At 54.0% G+C, this 7,612-nt stretch overlaps 1 protein-coding gene across 5 annotated transcripts in view; it reads left to right on the top strand.

Moving 5' to 3' along the window:
* The window catches only part of DNAJC5 (DnaJ heat shock protein family (Hsp40) member C5), a 44,638-nt gene that overhangs the window by 8,691 nt on the left and 28,335 nt on the right, over positions 1 to 7,612 (top strand). For 2 of the 5 annotated variants that reach the window (XM_049650449.1, XM_049650450.1), the window contains exon 1: positions 1,699 to 1,937. The exons of 1 other annotated variant lie outside the window; for it this stretch is intronic. The gene's annotated coding sequence lies outside the window, so the exon portion shown is untranslated. Of the gene's footprint in view, positions 1 to 1,684; positions 1,938 to 2,082; positions 6,036 to 7,612 lie in introns of those variants that run through there. 2 more of the 5 variants (XR_007462009.1, XM_049650451.1) reach the window with 2 other exon arrangements.

The raw sequence follows: 7,612 nt of genomic DNA, 5'->3' as shown, positions 1-7,612 counted from the left end.
GGGGAGCAGCAAAGCACCTGCTTCCCTGAAGCCTCAGTTCCCTGTTTCAGGGTAAGGATAACGCGGCCCGCCTCCCGTGATTCAAGGGCATGGAAAGCACAGGGCCTGACCATAGCCACTGTCGGCATTTGACCGGCATCTTCTGTCACTTCCTCTGAACAGGTTGGGTTGCTTATTTGTAGACATACTCATAATGATGTACTTTTTATATCATGCATCTTGCTCGTTTACTTTCAGGAACTATCACAAGAATCTTCTAAGCTGTTTCGTAGCTGTTGTGTACATTTTTAATAGCTGTTTTGTTCCACTGAGTGTGCTTGCTTGTACAGTTGGGCAGGTTTCCATTTTCACTATTTTACAACAACAGTATACACCTTTTTCTATATTTGGGAACATTTTTCTTTAGGAGGAATGGCCCTAAAGTGGAACGAACTATTGTATCAAAGATAGACTCACTAAGGCCCGGTTCGTTCGTTCTTGCAGCTTCCGGCACAGGCTGAACACAGCTTGCCCATCTTACTGCCTCCTTCCTCCTATGATTCTGTCCGGGAATCTTTCATCCTCTTGAATCAATAGACGGTATTAATCTGGCCTTTCTGCTTCTTGGTTTTCATAAGCCTTTTCTTACTGCCTCCTCGTGTTGCACAATTTAACGACTACCAGGAGGCTTCCTGAGCTCTCTGCCACAGCCAGCATGATGGCAGAGAGGTGTAAGAAGAGGGCAGAGGCAGACGGGTCAGAGCTTGTTGGCAAAGCCTGGATTTTACTCAGTGTTCTAGGAAGCCTTAGATGTCATCAGGTTTCTCTTTTATAAAAGACAACTCCGCTGAATGGAAAACGGCCAATGCGCAAGAGTGGCAGTGAGGCGGACACACGCCAGAAAAGGTCTGCGTGGCTTCTAGAATGAAAACTGCCACATGCCAGTGTACCAGACACAGAGCAAGCACTGAATAAGTGGTAGGACTGCTTACGGTTCCGGGGAGTGACAGGGAAAGGTGACAGGCAGGCCTCCCCTCCCAGGTGGCCAATAGGATCAGCAGGAGTCCTACCTGTATAGGGAGGGAAGTGTGTGCACGCTGGTTCTCCTGCTTTTCCACGCCACTGTCTGAAGGCGATTCTGGGGGCGTGGCTGGACAGTGGTGGTGGCACTTCATTGGTTGGGCAGGAAGGAAGGAAGTCCCATCTCTGCGCTCCAGGGGTGAACAAATGTCAGTCCCTAACCAGTGCCCGGAGGAAGGGGGGCGTCGGCCTCTGGGTCATCTCCTAGCAGCTCCCTCTCCCGTTCTTGGACGAGCGAGGTCAGCGGCGAGACAAGTCCGCACACCTCCCCTTTCGCAGGTTTCACCGCCTCACCTACCCGCGGACCTGAGCACCACGGGCACTGGCGGGAGGCTCGGCCCGCGCGCCTCGGTCCCGCCCCTGCCGGGTTGTAGGCGCTTCCGGCTCTGCAGTGCGGGCTCCGCCCACAGCTCCCGGGGCTTCCGTTCCCGGGCTGTCACTTGGGGCCCCGCCCCTGGGCTGTCGCTCGAGGCGCGGCCCGCATACGGCGTTTCGGAGCAGCCGCTGTCACCTTGCGGCTCCGCCCCGCATGGGCGGAGCCTCCGCCTAGAGCTCTGGGCGCGTGCGCGGCCTGCCCCGCCCGCCGCTCCGACCCGCGGAGCCCACGTTCTTCCGGGGGCGCGCGCGCCGGTGCGGGTGCGTGCGTGAGCGTGCGTGGACGTGCGCGCCCCCGCCGCCTGTGCCGGTGCTGCTCCCGCGCCCTCTGCCGCCGCTGCCCCTGCCGCCGCCGCCGCCGCCGCCTCCTCCCCCACCCTCGACCCCCGGGGTTCCCGAGACGCAGCCCCGGCTGAGGAGGAGCGCGTCGGCCGGCTGCCCAGCAGCGCCGCGGAGCTGAGGAGCGGAGCCGCGGAACGGCGGGCGGGCGGGCGGGCGGACAGGTGAGCTCGCGGCGGGCCCCACGGGCCTCCCGTCAGGCCGGGGCAGGCGGCGCGGGGCGCGGGGGTCTGCAGGGGGCGAGGGGCGGCGCGCCCGCAGCGGGAAGCGGCGGCGACCCTCCCTCCGGGCCGAGGGCGCGGGGCGGGGGCCGGCGGGGGAGGGAGCTTCCCGGGAGCGCTCGCCGTAGCGGCGGGGCGGGTGGGCGCTGCGGCCTGCGAAGAGGAGCCGGCGGAAAGGTGCGCCCACCGCGCGGCCCCGGGCCCGCGCGCGCCCTCGTCGGGGGCCACGCGAGGGGTCTGTGCGCGCCGAGCGGTGCCCGGGTGCCGCCGCAGGGCCGCGGTGGCGTCGGGGACGACCACATCTGGGCGCAGCGTCTCTCGGGGCAGCCCGCACTCAGATGGGGGTGGGTAGGTGGGGCCGCAGCCCCGTGGGGGCTCTCGGGTGTGTGCGACGCTTCAGCAGCCGGTCCCCCTCCTGCCCGATCGCGGGCAGCGCGCGGCCTTCCTCCGCCCCCACTGTCCCTGTGACTGACCTGGGGGTCTTTTCCTCCCCGGGGGGGGGGGGGGGGGGGGACGGTGGCTAAGATGGTTGAGAACCGCTGGTCTAAGGGAGCCACACGTAATCTGGTCCCTGGGGCATTATGTCTATGGCTGGGGGAATTGAAATGTGTTCCTGAGCGAGCTCTCAGTTAATCTCTTAGGTTGAAATCATTTGGTTTGTAAAAGTAATAATAATAAAACGTTTTTATCAGTTTTATGAAGACGTTATTTTGCGAAGTGCTTTGTATTGTACTCTGAAGGAGACCGTATTCGGAACTCATCCGGTCAGGGTCTGACTTGTTTGTGTCGAGTGCTGGACTGCGAGCTCTCTTTCGTGCGCCTAGGAGATGGTTTCTCAAAATTCATTCAGTTGTGTCATACAGGAAAAGGAAGCAAGAGTTTCAATTTTATTTTGTTTTTTGGTTTTTTGGTTTTTTTTTTTCCAGGTTAGATCTGATAGGGGACATTTTAACTTGCTGCTCTTGGCCTAATAGTGCTCCGTTTGAATGTCCTTACTTAGTTGTCTAAACAAACAACCTTAATGACAGAAACAGCTACATTGACCCAGCTATTGACATGGTTGCCTAAAGGCAGGGCCCTGGCTGGCGCTTCCAAGACTTTATGTGCATTGATTTGCTTCTTTCTTGTTAGATGTCAAGCGAAGTTTCGGGTTGGAGTAATCCGTTAAACAGGAGATGAAATCAGAAGCCAGGATTCGAGGGTTCGGGGGAACCTTATAATCGAGTGTTCACAACTCTCCTTTCCCCTGTGTCAGTGTTCTCGGACTCAGGGCAGCTCCGGGTGGCACATGGCCAAACCGAGAGCTACAGGAGCTGCTTCTGGCTGGCCGACTGTGTGGCCGACCTGTGTGTTTGATACAGATGGCCTTGTGCCCCCACTGGTCATCGTGGTTCCTCTTTGTCCACCCGCGCAGGACGCTAAGGGAGATGTGTGTTCAGGACCCCCACGGCCTGGCCCCTTGGCCCGGTCTAAGCACAGCACCCAGGGGTTGTGTGGTGAGCAGACACTCGGGCTCGCCGAGGCACCGGCTTCTCAGCTGGAAGGCGACCCTTATTGGGGAGCATGCCTGTCGGGCCTCTCCCGCGCCTCTGTGACCAGGCTCCTACCTCTGGCCTTCCGACTCACTCTTCCCCTGCCACAGCGGCCTTCTTGCTAGTCTCTTAGGAAAGTCATCTGCTGTGTCCTCCGGTCTGCCCAGAACACTCACTTCCTCCCCCTCGTGCTCCGAGCGGCCCGGCCCTCCCTGACTGCCCTGCCTAGAATTTCAACTCGCCACCTCCTGTTTCCTGTCTCCCTTCTTTCCTTAATTTTTCTTCAGCGCTTAGGTATTTTAATGTCCTGTGTAACGGATTTATTGTGTCGGTGTTTTACTGCAAGAGCAGGTCCACAGGGAGGCTGTCCCGTGCAAAGAACTGTTGCTGGCACACAGTATGTGCCCAGGAAATACTTGTTGAATGAATGATAGTGACGAGCTTAGCAGTTCTGTGCAGCACACCGTCTATTGCTTGGAAGTCGTTGTGGGTTAGCACTGAGCACATAGAGGTTCTGGGTTCTGAGGGAATGCTGGCGAGCCACCTGCCCTTTGGGAGAGGACAGCCAGTCGGTACTGGAGAACCTTTTCTGCAACTTCTAGCTTAAGTTATTTCAAAATGGGAAGTATTTAAAGTCAGAAGATCTGTAACTGATAATAATGCCTCCAGAAATTCTGTCTTTGGTTACTCCCCCTCCCCACCCCCCCAAGCCCCGCACATGCTGGTCTTAATACTTGGTGACATCTGTTAGTTAATTGGGCTGAGAGGTAGTAATTGTTCCGAGAGCTACTTGAAGTGAGCTGTTCCTGAAGGCCTAAGCCCGGGTCTCGTCTCGTTGTGTGACTGAGAGGAGCAGGCGGAGTCCTGCTTTGTGCTTAAATGGCTCTGGAGCCCTTCACCTCAGGCCCCTGTTAACTCAGAGTAAGTGCATTTTTGTGTGTTTCTGAGGATGGTACTCTTAATTAAGGTGGTCGTGTCTTGGCCACTTTGTCCTCGAGTCCTCCTGCAGAGGTGGCCCTGTGTGCAGTTGTGAGCTACCCTGCAGTCCTTACTTGTTCCCAGAACTTGATTTAGGCCTTTTGTCCCAGTTGCTGCAATGACCACCTACCTGACGCCACCACGCAGAATCCCCTAACAGGCTACTGGACGGTGCCTGCTTAGAGCCTGAGTATGAGGTGCACATGCTGGTCCTGGGGGGTAGTGGGTGCTCACTAGGTGTTGAGTAAATGACGGAATTGCAGGGGAGCTAGGCAGTTGTGATGAGGTGGAGTTTTATCTAGGATGGGAGTTTGCTTCCAGCGTCAGAGAACAAAATGAGTGTGGGACACCCAGCAGAATCACCCTTGAACATTCCTTCGCTCTCCTATGAAGTACTCTGGGCGGGGTTTGGAGTATACAGTGCTGTCAGCAAACAGCGTCCCGTTTTCCAGTAAAGAGACAGACCCCTGTGTCTTCTGGGGACTGGTATCCAGCTTGGTGACCAGTCCTTTGCACAAGTGGAGAGGAGGCTCTTAGCTCTAGTGGTGCCCTCGTGAGTGTCTAGATGCTCTGAATAGCGGTTGAAACTGCGGTAACCCTAAAACGAGGCTTACTCTTACACTCTGATTGGTTAGTTAGATCTGAGCATTCTCGGGCTGCAGACACCCCTCCTGCGGGTCAGCAGAACCCGTGCTAGACTTTTCCTTCCTGAAAAGGACAAGACCGGGCTCGCGTGATTAGGGGCCTCCCTAAAATGGGGGTAATGGTACCTGCCCTGCCTGCCTGTTTGGGGAGTACGCGGGATGATAAGTGGAAGGTGTCTCATCAACTGCTTCCTAAATAGAAGTGACCAAGGTGCTGAAAGATGCTCACAGTCCTGTTTTATGAAAACGCTAACCCTAATTTCAGAGAGGGCAGCGCTGTGCCTTTACCATCCTGACACCAGGGCCAGCCCTCAAATAATGACATCCCCTGAAGAAGATTAGCAGCGAGTCCGTCATCGGTAGCTTGGGAAGATTTAAGGATTAGATCGGCAAACGGCCTTTGGTTCGCACTCTGTCGTTGCTTGGTGTTTGCGCTAGTTTTGTTGAATGCCTTGTACGCTTGCCAGCGAGCGTCCTTAGAGCTGAGACCGCAGAGATGGGGTCCAGCACCTCACTCTCTAAAGAGAGAAGTGTCTGATGGCACCAGGTGTGGGATGTCCCTGAAAATGCCATCTTAATCAGTGTTCTTTTTAAGGACTGATCCGTATATACTAAAAGTTCACTTCGTTCGAAAACTATTCTGCGTTGTTCATGTATCTTACATAAATGGTTTTATTATTTTTTATTTCAAACGTTTATTTATTTTTGAGAGAGAGAGTGAGAGTGTGCTCGAGCATGGGGGTGCCGAGAGAGAGGGAGACACAGTCCCAAGCAGGCTCCGTGAGGTGGGGCTGAAACTCTTGAAGCGGGGCTCGAACCCATGAGCTGTGAGACCATGACCTGAGCCGAAACCGAGAGTCAGAAGCTCAACGGACTGAGCCATCCAGGTGAAATAAAAATTGTTTTCTTTCTTTATTTTGAGAGAGAGGAAGCATGCATAAGCAGGGGAGGGGCGGAGAGGAGAGACAGAATCCCAGGCAGGCTCAGCACCATCCGCACAGAGCCTGATTGCAGGGCTTGAACTCACAAACTGCAAGATCATGACCTGAGCTGAGATCAAGGGTTGGTCACTTAACCCGTTGTGCCACCCAGACGCCCCTAAAAATGGTTTTTAAAGCTTAGTTCTGGGGGCACCTAGGTGGCTCAGTCGGTTAAACGTCCAACTCTTGAGCTCAGCTCAGGTAGTGATCTCATGGTTCGTGGGCTCGAGCCCCACTTCGGGTTCTGTGCTGACAGTGCAGAGCCTGCTTGAGATTGTCTGTCTCTCCCTCATTCTCTGCCCCTCCCCCGCACTCTTGTTCTCAAAATAAACAAATAACTTCAAAAAAAACCAAACTTAGTCCTGTGGCAGAAACCCAACTAATGTTTTTAAATTGTGTGATATATTGTGAGGGATCAGTGAATGTCTCTTGAATGTGTAAGTGTGAGTGAACCTCACTTGTCATCCTCGGCTGTGTGTAATTTTATTATCCTTTTAATTTTTCTGCATTGAACTTGTATCAGCAGCAAATACGGTGGTTTACGAGATGGAGTGGAGTCTCCACTGCTGCGTCCTGAGGAATTCTGTGCCAGTTGGTTATAAAACTGCAGCCCTAGGAGTCAGATGATTGGAACGCTGACCGGCCGCCCTGTCAGCTGTGCCCCACCCTGGCTATCTCTGGGGTGGCCGTCCCCTTTCTTAGAGAGCACTGTCAGCCCTGTCCTCGCTGGGTGGAGTAGACATGTGGTGCAGTGAAACCAACAGCACCTGAATCTCTGGCGTCTTGTAACCTTGCGTTGGTTCGGGGGTTGGGGGCCCAAGATCATGGGTCCTGCCTCAGACAGTCCCAGTAGAATGTAGAGGAAGGTGCTGGGCAGGAGTGGCTGGGCTCTGCAGAACGAGCATGTATCACTGTCTCACTGTTTTTCCCCCCATCTATTATTGGAAGGGATTAGCAGCATAGCAAATGTTTGATTCTTACCTAGGCAGTCCCACTGAATTTTTCTTATTAAATAGGAGAGTCTTTTGTGAGAGGGTTTCTCTAGATAAATAATGAAAATTTTCTAGGTCAAACAGTACAGACTCTGTAATTTTTGCCACAGAGTATGAAGTTTATATTCTCTGTGGCAATGTGTGTCTTTTCCTCTTCGCTCACATGGGATTTTAACATTTTATATTTTGGTGCTCATTTAGCTACTGCTATAGGGTTTGATAATAACAATCAGTGTTTTGGTGTTTTTGTTATTGTTTTTTGGCCAGTTGCAATAAATTTTGGTGTGATAAGAATTTAGTTATAGGGGTTCCAGGGTGATTCTGTCAGTTAAGCACCCAACTCTTGATTTCGGCTCAGGTCATGATCATGGTTTGTGAGATCAAGCCCCCCGTTGGGCTCTGCACTGACAGCGCAGGGCCTGCTTGGGTTTCTCTCTCCCTCTCTCTGCCCCTCCTCTACTCATGTTCTCTCTCTCTCAAAATAAATAAATA

Source organism: Panthera uncia (assembly GCF_023721935.1).
Source record: "Panthera uncia isolate 11264 chromosome A3 unlocalized genomic scaffold, Puncia_PCG_1.0 HiC_scaffold_11, whole genome shotgun sequence".
NCBI lineage: Eukaryota > Metazoa > Chordata > Mammalia > Carnivora > Felidae > Panthera > Panthera uncia.
The sequence above is the reverse complement of the archived record's forward strand: the minus strand, read 5'-3'. Positions and strand labels throughout refer to the sequence as shown.